Here is a 26,291-nt window from a genome sequence, read left to right on the forward strand (position 1 = left end):
AAGCACATACGGTGACACAAGTGGTGTTTTTGTATCCTTGTCTGTTTTCCACCCTACTCATCTGTCACTACCACACAGGGAAAGTTCAGGGTTCAAAAATGAGCCCACACATACATACCCTATACCTTTGGCTCACAGCAATAGTAAGTAATCTGCTCTGTTAAATGACAGCTTGCAGCAGCAGCTCTTTCAGCTGTGTACCTAAATAAAGAACCCCTGGATTGGATACTAGTAACTACTCTTAAATCAGCTGGTGTTTTCTATATATGATAAAATAAGGATGTCCACAGATGAGAGCCTAAACCCATTTCCATTTAATCCCCACAGCAGAAAAAAAAAAAAAGGAGGGAGCAAAAAAAATGTCTGTCCACACAACTGATGCAACTCTTTTCACCTCTTTGCAAATTGAGATGTATACTCCTCTGATACCACTGTCAATTAAACCAGAAGGTGGAGCAAAACTTAATAAGATATAAAAATATAACTGGATTCCTTTTTGCATCATTTGCTGCTTTTATTTTTGGACTGTTTACCCACGGACGTGACATGATCTGTAGCAACACAGCACAACCCTAAAACCCAGCATTCCTCTTGGCAAGACTTCCTTGAGCGCACCCCGCAGACCATTCCAACTCTGAAACTGAAATGCAACAGACAAAAGGATAAAGTAATTCCTTTTCTCCAAGGTTTAGCTGGCCATGAGTCCCAGAGAGGCAAGGCACTTCCTAAGGAGATAGCTGGGGCAGACAGACCAACGTTTTCTATTGGGAAGATAACAATTCTGGTGGGTGTAAGGAAAACAGATATCTCTTTCTGTTGTGCAACTTTAAGAGTACATTTTCCAAAAGCCCAAGGTCTAATTGCTGACAGTAAAACTTCACATACTGCCAGCAAATTCTGCAGTTGCTCTTTGCCTCTACAACTCAGAATGTCCTCTTTTAAACTTCCCTTCTGCTTCCTTTCTCTGCGTCCTTTCTGTGAACAACTGGCCTTGGTTTTGTCCAGCCAGGTACTTTTACAAAGCAGAACAGTGTGCTTTTATCAAATCAAAAAACCCAAACTAGCAAACTAAATGACGTTTCCAAATACATCTGGTTCACCTGGTGCAATTTCCCCCTCTTCTTCCAGTGATTTGCACATAATGTAGGATTTCCAAAGCTGGGAGAGCTCCCAGGTTTATATCTGGAGTATTATAAAGAATGGCATTTGTTTTTCTTTCTCCTGCACATACCAGTGAAGTGGGACTTTCTTAAACTGAACCACTCCAGAAGTGAAATACTCCAGCCCCCTAATATCACACAAGCTTAAAGGCCTATCCCCAGATGTGTGCCCCAAGTCAGTCAGCAAATGTAAAGATACAAATAATATATACAGAAAACTCTTTAATACAGCTCCTTCTTCCGAGCCAGCTACAAAATGCCTGCAACATGGGTACTGCTCTGAAGTTGGAAGCAAGCACTATTTATACTGCAACAGAGAGTAAGTTTGGTCTTAACAGGAGGGATGCCAGCTTCCCAAGCTGGCATACATGATGGCTTTGCGCACACACAAAAATAAAAATGAGGAACAGAGGGCAGAACAGAGAGCAAGAGCTGTATTCCTCACGCCTCCTGTCAATATCTATTAAGAGCACAAAACAAGCTGTAAACATTAAATAAGTCCTTACTAAGCAAAAATACCAACCCATTTAATAGTGATCAGGAAAGTTAAATATTTTTAAGTTTTAAACTAGTCCACTATGATTCACTAGGATGCTAATAAATATAAGCACTCAGTATAAACCTGCAGCCATTATTGGAATGGACAAATAGGTGTTGAGTGCTCTTAGGTTGTGGGGAAAAAATCTATGTGGAAGCAGTTTTTCACAGGATTGCACTAAGTTATGGAAATGAAAGAAGAGGACAAAAGGAAAACACCTAAGGTGACATTCCAGTCCTTTGACAAGTTACTGTAAAATGCTATTCTTCCTGCATTTCCTCGATCTTCTGCCTACATTAGTCTAGTATCTACAAAACTGCACTGTTAAGTGATGTTCAGTTTCCTTTCTGGATGGGCCATTTGTTTTCTTCCAACATTAGAAGCATTTAAGGCCTTCTGACAACCACATGAGCAAATTTGCTACAGGCTCACATTGTATTTTACCTGTGAAACTGCTCTGGTTCCAGGTCAGGAGTGTGTGTGGGAAAGACAGCTGCCAAGGGCAAACCGTCACCAGCAGACCAGTTCTGCGATGTCCCCTCAGCCTGACTCTTCCCTGGGTGTTTCTCACACCTCAGCAGGGAGTGAGTGGAAAATTAGATTAATTATTCCATTGGCGATAGCTTCATTCTGCCTACGCTTCTCAAGTGGATGGGTACACGTACAGCTATATGATAGAAAAGGGCTGGTCCACAAAGAAAGCAGCTGAAGGCAGGCTGCTGCTACCAGAAGGAACCCTCTGTGCTGCAGCTCTCGCTTCAGAAGCCCCAGGAAAACAGAATTTGGGGAGCAGGCACACCTGGCTGTTTAGGCAGACCGGCGTGCTCCTGTGTGTGATCCCAGGCCTGCATAAAACCATAGGCTTCTTACCACCTTTTTATAGGTTCCATTCCACGAAGCCAGCACATGCAGTTCTCTGCAAGTTTTTGTGGTTCATACTGAAATTTCTCCTTGCTGCATTTTACCCCTTTAAACATCTTAAAATAATCCTTTTTTTTTTTTTTGTAATATTTTACACCCTTCAAATACTTGTAGATTGTTATCATATGTCTTAGTCATGGTTTAGTCCAAACTGTACATATTAAATTATTGTAATCTTTGCTCGTATTTCAATCTCTTCAGCCTCTTCTGTTGCTCTTCTCTGAATTCTCCACTAATTTCTTGACAATTTTTTGGCAAGAGAGTGGTCAAAATAATAGTGTCACGGACACCTTACGGCTGTACAGAGATAAAAAGAGGCACTAAAATGACATTAGCTCTTCCCCAAAAAACAACAAATATGTTTAATCTGTTGTCCAGGATCATTTATTTTGAGTGGCTTGCTCCTAAATACAAGTAAAAATAGTCATCAAAAATATCTGATAGCTTATAAAGAGAGATTGACATACTCAAAACTATGTGCAAATGTTAACTAATCTGCATGCCACCTATGAGGAAGTAACACTGAACAGTATTTACCTGCAGTGTTGAAGAGCAAATAGCTGGAAGAAAGAAACAATCCATCAGAAAGAAACCACACCAAAATGAAGATTCTGGACACCACAAAGCAAACTGGGAATCAAGTTACAATCAAAAAGCAAAGAAGATGATGCAAAGTTCTTTAAAAAAGGAAATATTTCCCTTTTGGAACTCTGGAAAAGTTTTACATACAAAATCTCTCCAAAATAAGTTAAAGGATGGTAGCTTTCTGTGTTGTATAATTGAACAGAATATTCTTCAGATAAATCAGATCAGGCATGGAATACATGTATTAACTATCTAAAATTTAGGTATCTAACTAAAGCCATCATAATAATCTCCAGAGAGTCACTAATCTCATCCTAAAACTCTAACATATTTAGGATGAATAGCTCTCCAAGGGTATTCCTTCTCCCTTCTGCTGAAAACAGGGAGACAAAATAGCTGTCTTGACTGCATTTTCCTTTAAAATGTCTGAAATTAAAATGCTGATCTCTGAACAAACTAATGTAAGATATTAGATTGTACAAATCTAATTTGAGATTCTCTGGAATTATCCAACATATATATATATGGTAACAGAGAAGACTTGCATGACATTGGGACAAAAACTGGACAAACACTAATTTTAGAGGACTGTGGGGAATAACATAGTTGCAATGGCACTCATCTGAATAACATGCAAAAAAGCTACCAAGAAAAGAAAATCATGTACTAAGAGTACTGAGAGAAGAACAAGTTTGCTGAATAGAAAAATAAACTGGAATCCTTAACACAACATTAAGATTGAGGCTTAATTAGTACAACAGAAAGTAATAAAAAGACTAAATGGACATTTTTTCTAGACTGGGCTCTAGCCTGTATGAGTGAACAAACTGAGTGTGTAAGTGCAACACAGAGAGTGTTGAATGAAGTCTCCAAGAAAGTCTGCAGGAAAACAGAAGTTAAGGAGATACAAACGTTCTTCCCAGAAACTATAATAAAATCATAAACACAAACTATCCCAATAGAGAGGAATAAAGAAGAGTAGTAGGGTTTTAACATCACTAAATTATGAGCTCTTTACTGCTACCAAGACAGGAAATAAAAAGCCCGAAGAAAATAGCAGGGTATCAGAATATGTGATGAGGAGTATAAGAATAGTACAAACATGAAGGGGCAAAATCATTATGCTCAAAGCATAAAGCACAAAACTAACAAGGGACATCAAGAATAATAAGAAACCATTCTATTAGTACATTAGGTAGATGAAGGAAAATGTGGATCTGTAAATCAATGGAGAGGAAGATCAACTGACAGATTATGTGAGTAGGCTGAAGTACTTAACATCCTTTTTATGTCACCTTTCATTCAAATTTTCCCATGAAGAGACATGGATAATTCACTTAATACTCATGAAGAGGGATATGGTCATATAATCTTACTCCAGAAAAGCAAAACAGATTACAGAGTACTTAACAAAATTAGACATTTTTCAAGTCATTTGGTCCTGATGCATTTCAACCCAGTATACCTAAAGAACTATCTGAAACAGTCTTTGAGACTTTGTGGAAGACAAGTAAAGCCTGTACCAATGAATACAGTATCTACCACAAAAAATAAGAAAAAAGGAGAAAAGAAAGTACAAAGGAATTCTTGACCAGTCAACTTGAGCTTAATTTCCAGAAAATTCTTGAACAATGAATCAAAACAGCTTGCAAGCACTTAACTATAAAAGATGAGTAGCAATCAACATTGATTTGAAAACAAATCATGTCAACAACAACCTAATTTCCTTCCACAACAGGATAAGAAGCCTTGTAGAAAACAGCAAGTGTCATGTATTTTGACTTCATTTTGGACTTTTGATCATTTTATGTAATATTCTTATAAGCAAACTCAGAAGAAAACAAGCATAATCTTAGTATTATACAGACAAAAAACTACTTGGTTAAGGGAATCCAACAATTATTAAAATATAAGACTACAACAACTGAGTTATTGCCTTGAAGTTTTTTTATTATTATTATTTGATTTTTTTATTAATAACCTAGATGATGGGATAAAAATATATTTAATAAACCTGCAGACAACTGGAAAGGCACTGAATGACTGAATAAAGTTCAAAATGTCCTTGGCAAATAAAAGGAAGGATCTAGAGATAGTGGATGAAATCCAAGAGGAATATGGGTAAAATACTGTACCTAGGCAGAAATAATTAATGACATAAATAAAAAATGGGGTATAACTGAGAAGGTAGGAGCTTTTCAGAAAAGGATCTAAGGTTAAGGTGAATTACAAACCTGATAGAAGTTTGCAATATCTTGGTGAAGCAAGGGGTCATTTGTCATTTTTGGCTTTATCAAAGCAGACATATAGCCCAGAGAATACAGGAAGTAAACTTTCATCTCGATTTAGTTTTGGGAAGTTTCAAGATGCAAATTGTCCAAATATGGAGACTGCTGTCCAAGAAACACCTGAGGAATGCCCGCACAAGAAGCGTGCATGATCATAAATATAGATATCACAGAGTAGGAAAAATTTTTTTTCTTCTCCAAAAGAAAAAAAAAAGACATATATGAAGGACAAGAATTACCAAGCATTACAAAATTAACACATACCTTAGGATGACAAAATTTCAGCCCATAAAAGGATTGTATTCATGCCTGGATTTCAGTAAGATATGTATTTGAACAAGTTCTCTAGGCCAGAAGTGAGTGACAGTGCCTCTTACAATCCTTTGAGATCGCTCATTACATCAGGACTGTCAACCCTTTAGGTTTCAGCATGCACTACATGCTTACAAGTAAATCTGTTGTGTTCAGAGACTAAACAGAGTCTTTAGAACATAAGCCAGTACTTGCTAGGCCTTTCAGCTGGTCTGTTTCCAGCACCAAGACACAGTAAAGTGGCAGCAGTAAATTTAACCATTTACTGTCACTTGCTATCAGGGGCAGAAAAAAGGAAGATGAGGTAGGAAACACCACAAAAGAAGTAGTAAAGGTAGAATGCTGAAAAGTTATTCCATTCAGGGTGAATGACTTTGTTAATAGTGCATTCATCAAGAGTGGGCTATTATACTAAGAAGGAAGAACAGTAAATTCAGTAAAGAGTGGGCCTCAACCGTATTTATTTTTAATATTTTGAAGATTTTCCAAAAGCCAAGAAGTTTCTTACGGTACCAATGCATTGGCAACAGCATCTCATAGTTCTGTGATGATCTCCAAGTGTGCACAGATGGCAGCAAGCCTGTATTGTTGCTTCTTGTCCTTCTCTCCATTCTCTCACCTCCCCATTCTTCTAACACAGACTGTACTTAATACCACTTTTACAGAATTCACTATCTGCACCCTTCTGTCAAAGCCCACCCCACAGTACTGTTCCCTGCTTCATTCCCTTCTTGCTTTCCTCTCTTCCACAGAAGCAGGGCCCAAATTCAGCCTTTCAGATCTCCAACCCATGCCCTACTCACCCTACCCATTTTCCCTGCCCCATGTAGTCTCAGACCTTCTCCCCAGTCTTGAAGAAAGACTGGCAGTGTTTCAGGTGCGGAACAGGCTGTTTTGTCGTAGTTCCTACTACCTGGGCTATAACTACACATTATGCCTGCTAGCAGAGCCCCTCCTGCTCAGGACTTGGAGATATGAAGCCCTGTAGATACTGCTAACACAATGGTCTTTGCCTGCTTCTCAGGATCACATACAGAAGACACAGCTGGCCTGCAGGATGGCCAGATGCATCAAGAACATGGAGTCCCACAGCTGTGCTGTGTTGGCCAATGTGAAATGCAAAGATTTTCGTCACTAGGAAGTATAACTTAGAGACTGACTGAATGAGTCAGTCCTCAACACAACGTACAGTGTTCAGTACATCTGTTTCTGAAGGTGTTAGAAACTTCTGAGATGAATAAGGAATGTGATAATGAACAAGGATGGAAAAAAAACTGTCCATGGAGTAAGCTCCTACTTTACTCTGCCGTGGTGTAATTCACCAAGTCTTTGAACAATGTATGTACAGGTTTCTGAAAGCAGATCTGAAAGGTCTTCACATGACAGAACAAAGGTTCTCGCCTTCAATTAAATTCCAGCTGTTCAATCTATAAAATATTTAGCCTATCTTAATATTAATAGGTAAACTGAGGTAATCGATAACATAATATTGCTTTGCTCAAGGAAAGTCAGAAGTTTGCCATTTTTCTTGAATAACTAATGCAGGCATAGGTAATAAAGCCTAATTCTCTCAATGTCAGTGGAAGAACTGTTTGGGGAATGGCAATAAGATTAAGTTCCAACACTTTCCAAACAAGTTGAACCAGTACCCAAACTTCTTATTCAAACACTTCTTATACATTCCTACACTTTCTAAATGCAGTACTTATAAACAAAGGGATAAGTGTATGAGTTAGCACATATGTAAACATACATAAACTATTTTGTATATTTCTGCGATGGCTGTAGCCATTGTGAAGCCACTGGAATTCTGCTGATGACTGGAGACACATGTTCCCCAGAGAACGAAACTGAGATAGCAAGAAGTAAATTCATACTACAGCAGTTTGTGTTTCTGACTCCATCTAGTTGCTCAGTGCTGTCTGCTTTTACATTGCTTCAAACTTCAAATTTCTGAATATCTTTCACATACAACATTTCAGAAAAATTAAGCTATTTCTTTCATGTGAGAACCAACCTGTAGATCACATGGTACCCACAGCAAAGTAACACCAAGATCAAGAGTTTGCTAAAAAAAAAAAAGGAATAAAAAAAAGAAAAATAAATAAATTTTATATGGCTAGTAAGAATATCCATTACAACATCAAACAGAGCTCTAATCAAGTAGAAAACTTGTACGTACATTGTTCAAAGACTTGCTGAATTACACCGTGGCAAAGTAAGGTAGGAGCTTTCTTCATGGACAGTTTTTTCCATCCTTGTTCGTTAGAAGACTTTCCTTATTTATCTCAGAAGTTTCTAACACTTTCAGAAGCAGAAGAGACAGAGTATATGAGCAATTTATTTGATTTTTTCAACAGCTCTTGTCTTCCTGTAGATACCCATACATTTTACTTTCATGTAAATACTGTACACTACAACTACAAAACCATTTGAAAAATATCTGTTATCTGGAATCTCTAAGTTCCAGAAAACCCACAAGTCTTCTGGACAGCATTTTCAAAACTGATATATACACTTGCTCTTTTAAATCCATATGCTACTAAAAGTTCTGTGCATCCAGAACCTTCTGCAGGGCCTTCCTGGTATTAAGCACTTTGAAAAAGTAGCTGCTTCTTTAGAAGCATAAGTATGGAACTGGGCAAGTAAGACGAGTTAAACAGTGGGGTTTTTTTTAACTTCAGTGTTGGCAGTTTCAGAATATATGCTCTCTCTGTCTCCGTACGATATGACAAACCTGAGGTCAGCTATGTACTTGAACAAACACACCCATTTTGAGGCTAGCAGATGACTACTTCCAAAAAAACCTTCAAGTTGATCACTTTCTCTGCTGGCCTGGTAAAGCTACAAGAAGCAGATATTTTTAAAATCCATGCATACGCAGAAGTTTTCACTGTGCAAATGTCTTGGACAAATCAAATGTTGCTTAGCATGGAGATTCTATTCAGCTAACTCACAGTCTGTCAATTATAATCTTTAATCAATAGCATTTTAACCTTATATGTGCACTTAGGAATAAAGTCAAATTAAATGGATGTAATACAAGCAAGGCTGGCAAACATGCTCTAAAACATTCTTCAGGGCACAATCTGAACATACAGTTATGAGCTCCTATTTTCACACTGTGCATAGGCCTCTTTAAGAGAAAATGAGTCTCTCCCAAGATGGCTTGCCATTACTATGCTCCCAACATATTCTCTCATCACACCCAGAGAAAAACACACATCCCTCTTTGTCATCTTTGAGCTAACCCTGCACCAGAGTAGCCAAATACAAGCAAGCTGCTAAAAGGAAACAGAACTTGTGAATACACTTCCCTTTCTTTTAGTAATTCTAGAAGTCACTGTAAGCGTACGATACTTCTGCCTTTGTCATGTTTTACTCCCAGATACTGGAGTCTCTGTATGTACACAGCGACTCTAACAGAAAATAATCATCATTACCTGTGGACCCTCCAATATTGCACAGAAAAACCGGTGTCCAAGGACTGGCTGGACAACCAGTACTCTGACAAGAACAGTGCAGTAATTGGTGGCAGAATATTTTCCTCGGAGCAAAGGAACTATTGAAATTTGCTTTGTTCTGGAGCCCCAGTATCAAATGAATTTCTTGGGACAGTTTATCTGTCTCTAATGTCAAGTTTGCACGGAGATGTTCAGAAAGTTAAAGCAAATCAACCAAATGTTTAACTTCAATATGCACACGTTTAATTGTCTTGAAGCTGTGAGTGGATGCTCTAATTCAACAGCAAAGCTCCCTGTAGCTTCTCATTCAGTTAAGCTACATTGGCCTAAGACTAATTTACTCCTGAATTAACGCAGCTGGCTGAAGGGAGTGTTTAAAGGAATAACAAATATACAAAATGCCTGATGTTTCTTCTCCCCAGAATAATTCATTCTTTTTAAATGAACTGTCAGATCATCCTATTTGGAGACCTCACGTCATGTCACAGTTGTATCTACTAACACTTGGTTTCGTTCATCATTATTCTGGAAACTGCAATCATATCACCACATTCTACCATTTCTCATCCCAAACGCTGTTGTGCTGCCCCAGCAATTTCTGGAAATTAGTTATAATCTGTGAATTCAAACACGGATTGATATTTTTAAACATGAATTGAGCCAGGAGCCACCAGAAGAAAGAAGTGGGTAGCACACAACACAGACATTGTACATGGTTTTAAAACAGAACATTTAATCTCAGTGTCAGTTAATAAAAATATATATATTTATCCCAATCCTGAAGTGATTTGTGTAGCTCCATCAGGTAGGAACTTTATAATATTTTATACCTTTTATGACTCAAAATAATAACAATAATAAGAATGCAAATGAAAGCAAAGCCCTCTGGACAATATTTTCACTGATTTGGTGGAGAGAAGGACCCCTAGTGTCCATCTGGATTCCAGCCAGCCTCAGTCTGGTGGTTGCGCAGCATCCAGGATGAAAGAACATCTTAGCTTGTAAAATATTTCCTACGAGCACTTTCCTATCTGACTTCTTTAGAAGCTGTCTGATTAAACTAGAATATAAACATATACGGTTCTTCTTCCTTAAACTAATTATTTCAAAATATTACCAAGGTATCATGTGATCATGTGGACTCTGAGGATTCATCATTACTGGTGAAGGGGAATGTGCTTTGGCACAATAGTTTCAGTGGTTGATTATGCACCGCAGACACCTATAGATAAACATCTCTATTTGTAAAAAATGAGCGCCGTCTCTGAGAGCAGTTTCTGATGAGGCTTTAAAAGCAGCATCAAAAAAAAGCCTGTAATGCTAGAAGGATGAGGGTGCTCAGCCCTGTCACGTACTAGCATTGCTTTCTAAGAGGGGAAAAAAAATCTACAAATCTGCACTATTCCTTACGATCAGGATTTTACCCATTTATTTGGCTAATCATCCAAATGGCTGAACAGACCTCTAATTTGAAAATAAAAACCGATTGATGCAATCACAAACAAGTTCTGAAATTGTGATTTATAAAAAAGAGGGGAAATCTTGTTCTAAGCCAAAACACACACACAGTTACCTTTTTCTAATCACAGCATTCATTTCTCCTCATTATGATCTCACAAGCACATTAAAATCTTATTAACATTAATTACTTCTGAGCATCTATGCATGAGCAGCGACAGGCTTGCGTGCGCGCGCGTGTGTGTATGTGTGTGTGTCTCTGGATCATATCTACATTTATATACCTTGCTGCACTTTGCTTATAAAACATGTGAAAATATTGCTGCTAACACCAATTAGCTAATTTCACACACACAGATAGTAAGCTGCTGTCTCGCTGCACAGCTTATTATAGACCAGCAGACAGATGGACAGACAAACAGACACAAAAAGCATCACAGCTCCTCCTAAATGCAAGATCTGAAACGCCTGGCACCCCCAGGAGTGCGAGTTTTATCCTCGTAAGTCTGAGGGAACAAAATGACACAAATAAAAAAAAATAATAAAAAAAAATACAAGACAGCCAAATATCCCATTTTCTACACAGATGGGTTCAATGATGAAGTGATAGAGACAAAGAAAAAACTGGCAGGCAGACAAGCAGCAGGCGCACAGAGAGATAGACGGAGACAGATAAACAAAGCAACAGAGAAAGAGATGAAAGCGTATTAATATATATGTGAATTCAGGCTAAGCAATATAAACTTTATCCCAGCAATAAGGTAAGGCAAAAAACGGCAGAGCCGAGAGTCACAATAGGTCCAACTTCACAAGCAAAATAAAATCCCGACTCTCTGCAAAACTATTTATGGATTCTATTTATACCGAGAACACTCCGCACGGCGCTGCCCCGATGATATTCAGCACCGCCATGAACTCAAGAATAAACACAGGCACCCAAACGGCGGCTGCCATAGCACAGTACCTTCCACTTCCTTCCCACTCTTTGTTTCCATCTTATTTAGATTCACCTCTGCCCTAAATCCTGTGCCTCTGTCAGGAGGTAAGGTACAAACACGGCAACATCCCTCACCGTGACAAAGCCATGTTTCTCCATTGCCCGGAGATCCTCCTCTCAACTACATACAGCATCTCCAGTTACTCCACACAATGCAAGTGGACACTCACTGTATTTTCCTCTCTACCTGTACTCCAACCTCTGCTCATTCTCTGCTATCCAGAAAGCTAACTGCAACCCTGGGCTGGCATTCACACTTCCCCAGACCTTGGTAGAACATAAGATTTGGAAATAGTCAAAATTTGCTTTTAGCACTTCCCTCCTTTGTTTCACTTCTGTATTCTTCCACTATTATGGAGGGAAAGGACTATAGCTTCAGAAGACATTTCTGTGGAGAAACTTCTAGACAGCATGAAAGGCTACCCACCTTATCAGGAAAGTTTCTGAAAGGAACACATCTCCGTTTCTCATAGTAACACAAGTGTTTTCTGCTTGCTCCTGCCAGATTAAGAGGAGGTAAATGTGGCAATAATCACTGTTTTATCACTGGCCTTTTTCACCTAAAGATTTCTGAGCACCTGGCAAAATGTTTGCTAAGCCTTAAGGCATGAAGAAGGTCCTCCTTTCACTCCATTCTAAAGCTGAGGAAATGAAGTACCCAGATGAGAAAGCCTAAAAAGTCGTTTTATTTATATTACTCACATCTTTGCTTCTTACAGACACACTATCTAAGGTCAATATAAACATCACCTGATTAAAAAATATTTAAAAATCAGTGTTTGAGGATTGCGCTAAGCATGCTTGGCCTTTGTTTATGGACAATTGATCTTACTCATGACCTATTTCCAATGACACTTAGCCAGGAAGACCCAATCCCTTGTGAGCACAAGATTATCATGAATGCAGCCAAGAAACTCTAGGTCATGTAGGATGCACTTCAACCAACCAAATCAGTTATGATGCATTCACAATAAATCCAGTGATTCCAAGAACCTTTGGAACTCCTTAGCATGGACATTTCATCTGTATCACACAAAAAACTTGGTGCACCATGACTGAATTCTGCTCAGCTCCATTCTGCTGTGCATGCCCAAGATCACACATCACAGAAGGAGCCAGGGCATATGGCCCTTTCTGACACAAGGAGCAGGTACATGATCTGCTCAGGCAGAAAACAAGCAAGCAAATTGAACACTGCTCCATTTGCTCAGGGTACTATGCTACTTTTGTTAAAAGTCAAACATACAGATGTTGAAAGAGAAGATATAGAAAAGCAGAAGCTTTGTACAATAAGCAAAGAGCAAAAAAAGATTTTAAGCTGTATAGTTTTATGCTCATGGCAAAGTAGACATGTGCCTACATGTTTCCTGCATTGCTCCTTTCCTGGTCTCTCCCCACAGAATTAAACTGAGAACACTTCTGAGTAGACATAGAGTCTCACCCATTCTGGTTAATACTTATTCAGCCAGAAGTGCAACTCACACACCCAGGCTTCCCAAATATCCAGGAGGAACGTCCTGCCAGTCTTTCTTCAGGCTCCTATGATGCTCCTGCCTTGCTGATCTCTAAGTATGTTTGAAGCTTTGCAAAACGGAAGAGCCAAGGAAAACTTCCCCCTAAGCATATCAGTTAATCCCATCGCAATAGGAGGAAGGGCTACAAAAAGTTGAGTTCAATAAAATGGTTAAGAAGTAAGTATCCATTAGGTTTGCTGACTTAATGTTTACAAAGCCGCTGACTCTTTAATCCACCTTTTCCCAAAATCCGTATATGGTTCACAGCACCTCAAAGGAAAAATGGAGCACCAGAGAGCGCTGCTTTAGAGTTCTGAAGAATACATGTGCCCTAATTATACACAGCAAATGTTGTACCTCAAGAAGTTAGAGAAGGGAAAGGGAAAGGGAAAGGGAAAGGGAAAGGGAAAGGGAAAGGGAAAGGGAAAGGGAAAGGGAAAGGGAAAGGGAAAGGGAAAGGGAAAGGGAAAGGGAAAGGGAAAGGGAAAGGGAAAGGGAAAGGGAAAGGGAAAGGGAGGGAGGGAGGGAGGGAGGGAGGGAGGGAGGGAGGGAGGGAGGGAGGGAGGGAGGGAGGGAGGGAGGGAGGGAGGGAGACCATTCAGTCCATGAAACGGGTCATTATGCATAAATGAAAAGATAGCAGAAAAATCTCCACTGAGAGAAAACAAACAAGGCATTTATTGGCTTCTCTGTACAAATTAGCTTGATCAGCCTCTCTTGGGTTGGAGTTCTCCCAACCTGGTCTCTTCATCTCCTGGATGGACCATACTGTATCTACCAAAAATTACGGCAGGCTGAGACAATCTGAGAGTACTTAAGGAGTGCACTTGGCATCCAGACCAGCCTTGAGATCCAGAGCTCTTTGTGTCCCTTGGAGGTTAACAAGAGGAGGTTTCTGACTCCAACCTGGCTTTTATAAGCTTCTTGAGGATTACTGAAATTGGAGAACACATATTAAGAAGCTGGTTCATCCATTTCCTAGAAGGGACACTCATTCACATTGCCCTTCAATTCTCAAAATGTGAAACATGCCTCAGGAGTGCTCTTTGTTAGAGCATCTCACAGATATATCCAGTGATGGTAAGTCCATATGTGTCTGATAAAGAAAAATCCTTACTGAGCATTCCAGCCTTTTCTTCTGTAAACATACAAAACTAGATGAATTTGGATCTCAAAAGGAGAAAGTATTAATTGCACTGGCTAATAAAACTTTCTATTGCTCTTCCAATCTGTCCTTTCAATCAATAAACATTAAAATCAGCATTTGGGCAACAGGAATATATGAGAAAGAAGGAAAAAAAGAAAACTTGCTTGCAAGTTTTCAAGAATTCAGATTTGAATCTCTTTCTAAGGAAACAAAATGTTAAACGCTGCTATTCGCTACATGGTTTTCAGGTTGAATATTCAAATAGCTCAGTTCCTCCTACTGTTCATTCCTTCACAAATGCCTCAGCAGTAATACATCTGTGCTCTGCCCAAATCCAGTACTTGCAAGCTTCCATTATTACTTGCACATGCTTTGTTTCCACTGACAGTTTAAACAGACAAGTAACAATCCTCTTCAAATATGTGTGTCCAAAGAGCCCTGAGGGGCTATCCTCTCTTTTACTTGCTGCAGCTCCCATAGAGCTTAACAGCAGTGATGCAGACAAGCAGCTACATACTCAAGAAGCTCAGAACAACATGACTATAGGACGGTACTTTTGTCTTTACTCATGATACAGAGCTTCAGCCTCCTTCTTATGACTATTTCTCGAAGCCAGCAACACTACTGTTTATTTCACCAAGGTATAATGTTCTCCTATATTTATTAATGTACAAATAGAGGTGACAGATTGGTCCAGTTTTCAAACACCTCTTTCTTGGGCAGAGCTGGCTCAAACCTAACACTGTACCTCGATGGGACAGATCTAGTTGAGGGAAAGCCAACTGGAAAATAAAAGTTACTTGTTGCCTACAAGACTTTGAGGTTATATTAACTGAGTTAGCAGAGCAATAATAAATAATAATACAACCAGCAGACAAAATATTTTTTTCATTCTGCCATTAAAAGTAAGACTTTGTTGACACATGGACATATTAAATGTGTTTGGACTCGATTTTCAGTTACAGTAGGGTCTTTTTATCTCACTCTCAAAGTACAAGACTTCTATGGCAAAGAAGCTGCATATGTGTTATGACACCATGGTGATGTAAAAAAAGCGTTAACAGTTTTAATATGGTCAAGACTCATGTGAGCTTCCTTTGTCCATGGAACATGGTCTTTACTTTTCCAGGTCCTATCTGCTTGTACAATACTCGGAGAAAGGAAGGAAGGCATCACTTCCTCTTTCACTCTGTGCCTCGATTGTTCCTGATTTAAGAAATAGAAATCATAACATTGATTCAGCTACTGGAATTAAGCAAAACTAAATTAACTACTTTTGTTGAACACTGTGAGGTATTTGAATAAGTTTCTTCAGAAATGTGAACTGTTACTCATTCGTATCAGCAGATATATGTGGTTAAACTGTTCTGGAATCTTTTGTAGGCATTCCCTTCCCCACCTGAACTTTGCTGCTCACTGCTTGCTATTGGGAACTACTGGTTACACTCCTTTACCTAAAAGGCCCAGAAACTCCTTTGTCAGAATTGGCACTTCTCTGGGTTACGAGAACAAAGAGAAATAAAAAAGAATTAAAATAAAAAAGCAATGACACGATTAGGATTAAAGATAAAAGATAAAAGAATGACACTTTCAGGATTAAACTTTTGCAACAACAAAATGATCATCAACTACAACAATGAGGCATCTTGTGGATGTTAAATTCTTTGCAGGCTTTTCCTGGGTATGATGAAAATAATCACCAACACCTGAAAACAAGCCTTTTCATTGGACCTCATAAGCTTGAATTTCAAGGAAAGATCTGGTAAGAATCTTTTTGATACACCTATGCATAAGGGAAACAGTATCTAACACAGCAAAAATGAGGTCAAATTCAGCAGCACTGTCCTAGAGAAAACTTGTATCCTGGCCACAATCATTTATGGAGTACCATAGCTTCAGATGGATGCCAGCTACAGCCAGAGGGCTAGAAATACTAAGCTAAATTTGTCTCTCAGCTCAATGATGATCCTTCTAATTTTTATGCATTTACTCCACTTCTACACAAACATAACTTAAGGCAAAACATGAACTTTTCAGCAGATACACAGATGTTCAGAAGTTTCACATGGAACTCCTTATCCCAAGAGCACCGTCCTTTGAAGACAACTGCTGCATGATGATTATTATTCCAGCTCACTGATACTTGGAGGAAGAAGGCAAGGGCCGTGGCCTCATCCCACCCCACTCTGTCCTGTTCAAACCAAATCCCACTGCTAACATTTTTTCCCCTTCCTGCCAGTCAGACCAAGATAGTCCCTTCTTTTTGTGTGAACTTCAGACTTTTTGTCCTCATTTTCTTTGAGCAGCTCTGCCCCCTGCCTGCATCTCAGTTTTTATTTTTTAATGCTTACGTTAGTCCCAAACCCCTCTCCTAAATGCAACACTTGCATCATTCTCCCATATAGAAGCCAATGCTCCATAGTAACATCACTCAAACAGATTTCAGTAACTCTTTAAAGCAGCTTACAGTCAAATAAACCATGCTCCTGAACAACTAGTCTCAACCACAGAACTCCAGAAATGTTCATTTTAACTCTTTTTTTTAATTTTATTTTATTTTTCCCTCAAAAGAAGATGTGAAATTAAAATTACCTTAACTTTGGCAGCAGAACGAACTTCCCTGAGGCTGGTGGATATAGAAGTGATCTACACAAGATGGCTCTCACTCCACCACAGAGACAGCTGTACATGGGCCAGCTCTGTTACTAACAGCACTTCAGTAAGGGCAATCTAGGGCTGACTGCAGTAGCAATACCATGGCTCACAGCTCATCCAGAATTCACCTGAGATCCTTCATGGTACATCCTGCATGACCAGGGCTGAGCAGTTACTGCCATCTGTACCACCAAAGTGAAAAAAAAAAAACAAGCAGGACATCAGGTGTCCGTTCTGCTTGGACATGCCAGAGAAAGACTACACATATTCAAAAACTTGACTGGTTAAAAAGTAAAGAAAGAGGCTGCAATGTACTTTCAAGGTGAGAGGATGAGAAAAGGACAGGGAAAGACTCTTGCAACATTAAAAATAGGTAATACAGCTGTGGCTACCAATCTCCCAACTAATCTCAGAAATGAATAAATGTCATTATCCCTCTCTTGAAAATGGGAAATGGAGACACTGAAAAATGAAGAGACTTACTGAAAATTAGAAAAGAAATATAAACAAAATAAGACTTCTGAGTCCATCATCAGTGGGTTATCCTTTCTAGTACCTATACACTTGCATACATTGCTCCAGCTTCTACACTGCAGTCTCACTGCCACTTCTTATACTGAACCATGCCTTTGTGCTGAATAAAATATTTAACATCTTTGTACATAGGTTAAAAAAAATCTCTAAAAACTATTATGAAAAGCTTTGAATGGGATCCTGTCTCCTGTAAAAAGGGACTCAGAGATTAGCAGGAAAAAGAAAAAAAAAGAAAAAAGAAAAAGCCCTGCACAAGGGAAAAAGCCTGAGCTTTCTCTTGCCCAGCACAAAGTACAGCAAAGCCAAATATACTGCAGGAGCACAACTGGCTTTTAACCTCATTCAGGAGCAGCTGCTTTCACAGCAGCGAAATGTTTCAGGCTGAGCTCGACTGACTTAGTGGATAAATGATTTGAAGATGATACAGCTCAGAAAGGACCAACTCATTTAGGAAACCTCAGTATCTTAAAAACACACTTTTACTATCTAGTTGGAGCAGGTTTTGAAGCTTTCAGAACTTGGCCGTGGCTCGGAGAGGAAAATAAAAGCAGCGTTTTTATGAAATGCTGGAAATAACAAAACAGTGCTTGGGCTTCAAGCGGTTCGCCGTGAGTCAGCAGAGGCCAGGCCTTTGCTGAAAACGTGTATTGGTCCTAATCACGTCATTAGCTTAGTACTAGCAAAAGGTGCCAGATTGGTAGCCCCAGGCGCTGAATTCTCTATTTATCCCCAAAGCAGGTACAGCAGGAGGGCAGGCTATCTCCATACCAACCCCTGCTATGATTCCTCATGGCGAGGGACCTGGTGACAGGAGGGTGAGCTGCTCTCTCAGTGCTGCTCTGCTTTCCCGATGTCTGTGCTGTGGCTGCCCACATGGGGCCCAGCTCCCTGCTTTATGTTCCAGGAGGATGGGTTCCTAAACCGCAGGGTCTATGAAAGGGAAATAACACAGAATCATCTCATGTGCACCCTCAGAGACACACTGAGAAAGAAAACCAACTGATGATTTCCTTTCCTTCTATTCTGGCCATCTCCAAATGAATGAATACTGGAAAGACCGATGAGGCTAGAGAGAGTCAGTGTTCTGAGTACAAATTAGATTTATATGTGGCTCGAGTCACTCCAGCCAATTAGCTACCCACCAGGCTGTTTGGTTTATTGTCCCTACTGGGTAAGGATTTAATAAGCAGTCACCTAGATGGGCAGCATGAGACTCGCCAAGAGGAAACTTTTCACTATTCTACCCGGAAAACTTGCGCCCAGTCCTACTGCATCTCAGCACGGCCAACTCCCACCAACGTGCCAATGGCTGCAAGATGAGGTTCCTTATTATGACAGCCCATGGGGGTGGAAAAACGGGACATAAAGGACAGTATTTCACTATACAATTACTGTGTCAAGAATCTTCCACACATTCCAAATATTCTAATGGAGTTAACAAAGCTTTCTCCAGCTTTTTCTCCAACACTCGGCCTTATCCAGAACTTCAAAATGTTTCATAGCATGAAAGTACAAAACGCTGGATTTTAAATAGATCTACCGGGGGAAATGCACTGTGCAGGGAACATATTAAACAATTCGGTCTATGTTTGGAAAAGAAATACAGATGCATCACAACGAGGAAGGATGTTCGAGAGCATCCCGAAAAAACAGCCGCTATTCACGCCAAAGGCCAGGATGAAGTGGGCACAGCAGTACAGAGCTGACAGGCAGATTTAACTGGGACACAGACAGTTGGAAGCAGCCAAAGCCTTAGCTGCACCCAGGCTTCTTCAGATCCTAAGTGCACTAACGGACAATAAAAGCATCAACAAGAACATATTCAAAACTCCTTCTGATGGGAAGAATGCTAGAAGAAGAAGCAGCAAAATGGAAATTCAAACTTTTGGGAACGGTAGAAAAAGGAATGTCTATCGGTTATAAGGGAGACTGGAAACAAAGCAAAAACATCTGAGTTACTGGATTAAGATTTCATGATCATACTCAGCGCGTCATGCCAAGTATATAAGGATTTAGCACACTTTGTAAGAAGGCATCTTCTCTGGCTAATACAAGAGAAGAAGACAGCTCAAAGCCACTCACATAACTCCCAATTTTTGCAGGGCACTGTCCCGACGGGTGTGGCTGAGTCTCCTGGGAATTGCATTTGCTCGTTTTGGAGAGCCAGCAGAGGGAGCACATCAGCAGTTAAACACGGTTTTCTAGTGTCTGAGACTAAACTATGAGTCTGGGGGGCTGTTAGCTTTTTTGGTTTTGTTTTATTGTCAGCATTCCTCTCTGTCACTAACACCAGTGACTCACTTAGCTATCAAATTGCTAGGAGCCAAAGCCATGGAGAACAGTCTCAACGTCCACCCAGCATAAAACCTTAGAGAAGCTTCACCTACATCTTTCTTCACTCTCCCCCGTATCAGCCTCCATCTAATCTGTTCCTGACTGCCTGAACACGAAGTCACATGTTGCCAGATAGCCATGACTCCCAAATGCCAGCACTGTGACCACCAACTTTCTAGCCAGAGTAAACGGCATAGGGATCCCTGGGGCAGGAAGAGAAATCAATAATTAACTTTCAGTTGGCTGAAAGGAAAACTCTGAAGTCCATAAGGCAACTTTCCCAGTCTCAATTCTGTATCTGCAAGAGATGGATCAGACTTTCAGCTTGCTGATGACCTGAGAAGTAAGATATTAGAAAGTCAGTCTTTGGGTTGGGGAAAAAAAATAAAAAAGTCAGTACTTTCCATGCTGTGTTTACCTCACAATCAAATGGCACCATTCTGCCTGCATTTTTAGCTCCACCACAACCCCAAGATAAATTTACTACGGAAGCATAACATTAAGAGGTCATCTTCAGACGTGACTTACAGAATGGCAATACTTCTGTCCTGCCAAATGTTTCCGACAGATAGAGCACAGACGCTCTGAAAAGGGTCACACACACCGCCCTGCCCATTCAGGTTTCCTTTCCTCTTCACTGCAGTTACAAGGGATTTTTAATAGAATATAGTGGCAATGTTTGTGCTAGTATCAAATTGGAGGAAGAATGTGCTTGTTTGAGCTCAGCTTCTGCACTGCTATTAACACTCATGCAGAGTGGTTGTAGAATGAGGTCTGTGCTCGCTTCACAGTGCATGGGAAGGTGTATGGCACAGCACTGAGGAATGAAGTGCTGAAGATGCTGCCAGTGCTTGAATTAGAAGAACGTGCTTCTTGCAGAATGCCTCTTTTTCCTAGGAGGCTTTGAGAAGCAGAACCGGGTTGCAGCAGACCAAGTGAGGTCAGGCTGCAGCCCTAACAGGCCCTAACACCTGCCTTCCCCGGGGCTGGTGGGAAGGGACCCCGGCTTGGCACCACCACATTTCGCTCTTTGTGCTTGCACACTCCGTGGCCTCTCTTTCCATAGTGCCACCTAGTGCCGGCTCCGTTAGTGGCTTGCTTTTTCCTACGGTGAGCATCTGCCCCACAGGGCAGGCTGGGGCCGGACGCGCTCACCTCACCAAAGCAAAATCGCAGACATCATACGAACAGTTTTTTGTTTTATTTTTTAAGGGCAGCTCTATCTAACCAGCCCAATCCCTCAGTGCTGTATTTTAACTATCCAAGACACAGAGGCTGCTGTGTACGGGGCAGAAGCCAGGCTTCTTTCCTTCCCACACTGTAGGAGATGTGGGGCCACCAGCAGCGTCCCACCGGTGGCACATCAACCCCAGTGATCGCTCACACAGGAGCAGCTCCCAGATTGAGCTGCCACCAATGCTGGATGGGCAAAAAGCCTTCACAGGACACTGGGAAATGGGACGTCTGAGCATGCAAATGCTGTGGAAACAGAAAGTGGCACTAAGCATTCCAAAATGCCATTTTTCTACCAAAAGAGGATTGAATTGCTGCTGTTAGAAATAACTATTAACTTCGAGGAGAAGTAATAACAAGGAAAACAGGCAACACTGTCAAAGCAAAAACTGTCCCAGATGAAAGCTTTTGCCTTTATTCACTCCTTACTGATAGTCTGAAAAATCCATGAAAATCTGCTCAAGTTAAGACTGTACAAATATTAGTACGATCCCTTCAAACTTGGTACACAATTACGCGCTGCTCTTTACCACGAGGAGTTGGGATTATTGGAGTGACCAGATGAATAAAAAGCCAATTTATTTTCCATGGCTGATGCTGTTTGTTTACTTTCAGAATTTTCGTGGGCCACCCTAATGCAATCAATGAAGTCAGTTTCACTTTGATTTGCCATCCTTTTCTCTCTGCAGCACGGACTGAACTGCCAACCTTACAGAGGGAATAAGTTATTGTTTAAAAAGAACTGTTTGCAGTGCATTGTTTCATCAAAAGATCTTAAAAACATTTCTAAACGGCTTGGGTTTTCTAAAAGTTTTGCTAAAGAAAAGCACAAAACAAAACTGAACCAAGAAAGTAGCTTGAAGTTAAATTTCAGCGTTTAATTTTCCATTAACATTTACAAATCTCTTTCAGGCGGAGCTCTTTACCACACGGATCACACTGTAAAACGGCCCTATAAAATGCGACAGGAGTGAAACTAGCTCAGATCTGTAAGGCCACAGCATGCCACCAATTTCTAAACAGAACTCCTATTCAAACCGTGCTGCTAAAGACTCATATGGCCTGCAAAAATGAACAGAGTTCTCTTGAAATGATTTAAATAACAATTTATCTAAGACCGTAATCTTTCTTGTATGGGATTTGTAAGCCATCCCACAGAAATCTGTAGTGGGGGACACTGTTCCCTATTTACATCAAAGTTTTATATAAATAATAATACATTTTTCTAATTTTCTGCAGCTGTTTTCCCTTATGAATAAGCTGGGCCTATGAAGAAAATGTGAAAATAGGGAGAACCATGAGCAATATTTACAATAATGATATATCCAACTCAGGAAATTGCTACAACTGCCTTTATCAAAATAAACAAACCCCGTATTTTTTCCTCCCGTAAGAGAAAAGCAAAACCCTCCACTATTAAAATTAATTTGGCTTGGTATTTGTTTAGTATTTGGATTTGACCATCTTATTCCCCATTTTTGGCCTCATTAAAAAAAAAAAACAACAAAAACACAACAACACCCACAACAAACAGCGGCCCAAACCGACACACACGCAGCCCCAGCTGCCTCACTCTGTCTCACAGGAGCACACACGCAGCCCTGCTCCAAGTTGACTCTGGCTACAGGGCATGGCAAGGCACGAAACCACCACTCCTGGGCACCTCCTTGGTGTGGGGTGCTGGATAACTGTCTGCCCCACACTGCACAATGCACACCCAGAGCCAGGTGGCTCCAGGGTCACCGGCCCCGCAGACCACGCCAGCCTGGGGCTAGGACTCACTGGGTGCCAGCCCCAGCATCACACGCTAGTTTGAAGTTTACTGAAGCATGCTGCAGTCTTTGCTGCTGTGTCCAGCTTGCAGATGGACTGTGTGACATCAAAAGGGGAGATTTTTTTTTTTTTTAGATTATACCATTTCAAAGCAAATCGATTTCTTCTACTGAAAAAGTTATTAAGATTAAAAAGAGACCTTGCCGCATACAGAAAAACATTTATCCTATTCCAACTCTTTCTATGCTCAAGTGCTTCTTTGCTGTGGTTGTCCTAAAATGCAGAGATAAGAAACAGTTGCTGTAAAAGTTATCTGAAACATTAAGGTGAAGCTGGGCTGCTGAAGGGTGAGACCCTCAGGGCCCAAATCACTGCTCTCCAGCAGGATGCTGCCCACCTGTACTGGCCCAGGAGAAGTATCAGCAGCCCAAAAGCACAGCTACCCCCCTGGGGGCATCCCTAGAGAAGCCACAGCCACCCCTCCTGGCACCACACCCTCTGCAAGTGACCACCGTGCCTTTGGGACCCCACATCCCAGCTTCAGAGCTTTCAGAGCTGGAAGTCTGAGCTCTGGGAGGAGAGGCAGCCCCTTGCTGCAGTGCAAAGCCATGAGTGCATGGCAAGTCTAACAACAAAGTATTAATGTAGAAGTGAAAAGCAGAAAAGAAAAAAAAAAGAAAGGAAAAAAACAAGAAAAAGGGGAAGAAAAAAAAAAAGCAATCAATGCATGTCATTCCCCAGCTAAGAGACGAGCCACCAATTCTTGGCACAGTGATAGAGAAAACCTTGAAAAGTTTCACTCAGGTTCTGGAATAATGCTTTGGATAAAATGGAGCAAGTAGTTTGTGCGGTTGTCGTGCCAGTGAATAGATCTGCTGCTCTGGATTTCAATTAACTTAGTTTGTTCAGCGGGGAGGCACTTCAGCTGCAACCGGGGAGCTGCAAGTTAAAGGACACCGAGAAAAACAGCACAACAACAGCGAGAAAAACCTGTTGGCAGCAGAAGTTTGCACTGGCTGCAAAAAAAATAAATAAATGAAATAAAATAAAAATTAAGAAACATTTTAAGGGATTGGAAGGCTTGGGAGGATCTCCGAGGTGGTCCCAGGTGGGTTGGGAATACTGCCTTCTGCACTTCTTTGTGCTAAGAGGAAGGCCTAATGCTTGTTTGTTTGTGTTTTTTGTTGTTGGTTTTTTTTTTTTTTTTAAGAAGTCAGCCTCTCGCTATTAAATAAATTATTTTCTCTTTAGAAAGGTGATTGCTGTTGCGGAGAGACCTCCACCGATCAGCGTCCATTTTACATAATTACTTCGGGTTCTCCAGAACATTTTATGTAACTCACTTCCACGGCTGCCTCTGTCCTTTCTCCTCTCTCTCTCCGCCACCGGCAGAGCAGCAGCTCTGCCCTCCGCCACCACTGACAGGAGCTCACATAAAAGGACCATTTCCAATGGATCACTGTGAGCAGCCCTTAGTACCCACAGTAAATCTGGGCTCCAAAACTCGACAGCGCTCAACGGGCGGTGAAATGCATCACGCATCCCACCCCAACCGAAAAAAAAAAAAATAAAATAAAATTAGGATTAATTCAGAGGAAAGCTTCAAGGTTTGAAATGACAAATACACAGCAATATTTGTGTACGAAAAAAAAAAAAAAAAAAAAGGTAAATAAATAGTTACTCGTGCTGGACAAAATGGCTCGATAGATTTCATAATTTGCCACCGCTGTAAAAAATATCCCCTCCCTTCCCCCTGCCGTCCCCGCCGGCACGGACGGAAGCGCGGAGCGGAGGGTGGGGGGCAGCCGAGGATACCAACTCTCCCTCCGCCAAAGTTTGGGTCCTTCCGAACCCGGCGATGCCTCCATAACGTGACATCAGCTCCGAGAGACAAAAGTTGCGATCTGCGTCTCCTTTCTGCCCGGGAAAGGAAACTGGAAAAATACTAATAATGAAAAATAGACGTTAAAAATACCCGAGAGGAAAAAGTCGATGGACGATCACCCGAATTAACCCCCTCCGCCCCCGCAGGCGAACAGACAAACAACAAAACCTCCGGATAAAGCCCTGTCAGGAGGAGTGGAACCTGCTTTCTCCGCTTTCTCTTTTCTGCTTTTATTTAACGTATGGCGAGCCCGGACTTTAAACTTATAGCCGACATATAGCCACACAACAAAGAGTCCCCGTTCACCCCCGTCGCCGGCACCGCGGGCAGAAGTCATCGGCAAATAGTAATAAAACCCATTTAGCGGTAAATAAGGAGGAGATGATATATGGACGGACAGATGGAAGTGCATAAACAGAGGAGGAAAGCCGGGCGGGGAGGGCTGCTCGCAGGAGTGCGAGATATTGATTTACTTGGAAGCGGTGTTGGAAAACAAACGCGTTTGTTTCCTTCGCCATCGGAAGAAAAAAAAAAAAAAAGAAAGTGATTAAAGTGAATCGTAGGGGGCACACCCTGAGATAAGTGGAGGGGGGGAGCACGTTTGCAGGGGTCAGGCCTCGGCGCGGTGGTCCCGGCCGCTGGTTGGCACGGGGCTCTGCCAAACTTGCATCTCTAAATTAAAGCCCGGGGTGGGGGGGCCGGAGAAAGAAGTGCCGCCGGGCGCAGCGGAGCGGGGCTCGGGTTTTCCCCCCGTTTTTTCCAAAAGTTGGCTGGCCTACCTTGTTCCCCAGTCCTCAGTTTGCCTCCTCATAGCCTCCGTCTCCCCGGCACTACAGCGCGAGCGCTCCCGACCGCCTGCCTCCCTAATGAGTCCATTTTCCTGCTCTCGATGTTGTGTACACACACACGCGCTGCAACCTACCTTACAAAAACCACAGCGAGAGGGAGAGCGAGAGCGAGAGCGGGCGGGCAGAGGGAGCGGGAGCGGCGGCGGGGGGAGCGGAGCCGGGCGCAGACAAAGCCCTCCTCCGGGGCGGCCGACGGCCCTCCTTCCCCGCTCGGCCGCCGCAGCAACAGGTTGGGCTCCGGGCCGGCCCCGCCGCACCTTCCTCCCCGCCGCCCGCCGGCTCCGCTCGCTGCGGGCAGGGAGGTGCGCGGCGGGGCCGGGCGCGGAGCTCGGCTCCCCCAGACAATAGGGGACGGCGACGAGGGACCCGGGAAACAAACCGACCCCCTCCCCAAATAACGTCCCCCGCGCGGATCGGGAACCTTTTTTTCCCCCCGCGTCTGTGATAGCGTGCTTATGTCTGAACAGGTGCAACGCATCCAGAGCGCGGTGTTCCGTGAGCAGGCATAAATCTCTCGCGACGCTCTCCCGAACAGGCCGAGGGTAGTTAAAATAGAGGGCTGGCTTCACAGGCGCTCACCCCACTCCTCGTTTGCTTTGGATGGAGAAAGGCTGCGAGCAAGGTGCGCAGACAAAAGAGCGGGCA

At 41.7% G+C, this 26,291-nt stretch overlaps 1 long non-coding RNA gene across 1 annotated transcript in view; it reads right to left on the bottom strand.

Moving 5' to 3' along the window:
• Nucleotides 1–25,913, bottom strand: part of LOC136052176 (uncharacterized) — a 414,011-nt gene extending 388,098 nt beyond the window's left edge. Inside the window, exon 1 of the long non-coding RNA XR_010622523.1 lies at nucleotides 25,578–25,913. This is a non-coding gene — a long non-coding RNA (uncharacterized LOC136052176). The remainder of the gene's footprint in view (nucleotides 1–25,577) is intronic.
• Nucleotides 25,914–26,291: the final 378 nt, after the last annotated feature.

Source organism: Cyrtonyx montezumae, unplaced genomic scaffold, assembly GCF_038088225.1.
Source record: "Cyrtonyx montezumae isolate F1298 unplaced genomic scaffold, pur_monq_1.0 scaffold_3, whole genome shotgun sequence".
Taxonomy (NCBI): Eukaryota; Metazoa; Chordata; class Aves; order Galliformes; family Odontophoridae; genus Cyrtonyx; species Cyrtonyx montezumae.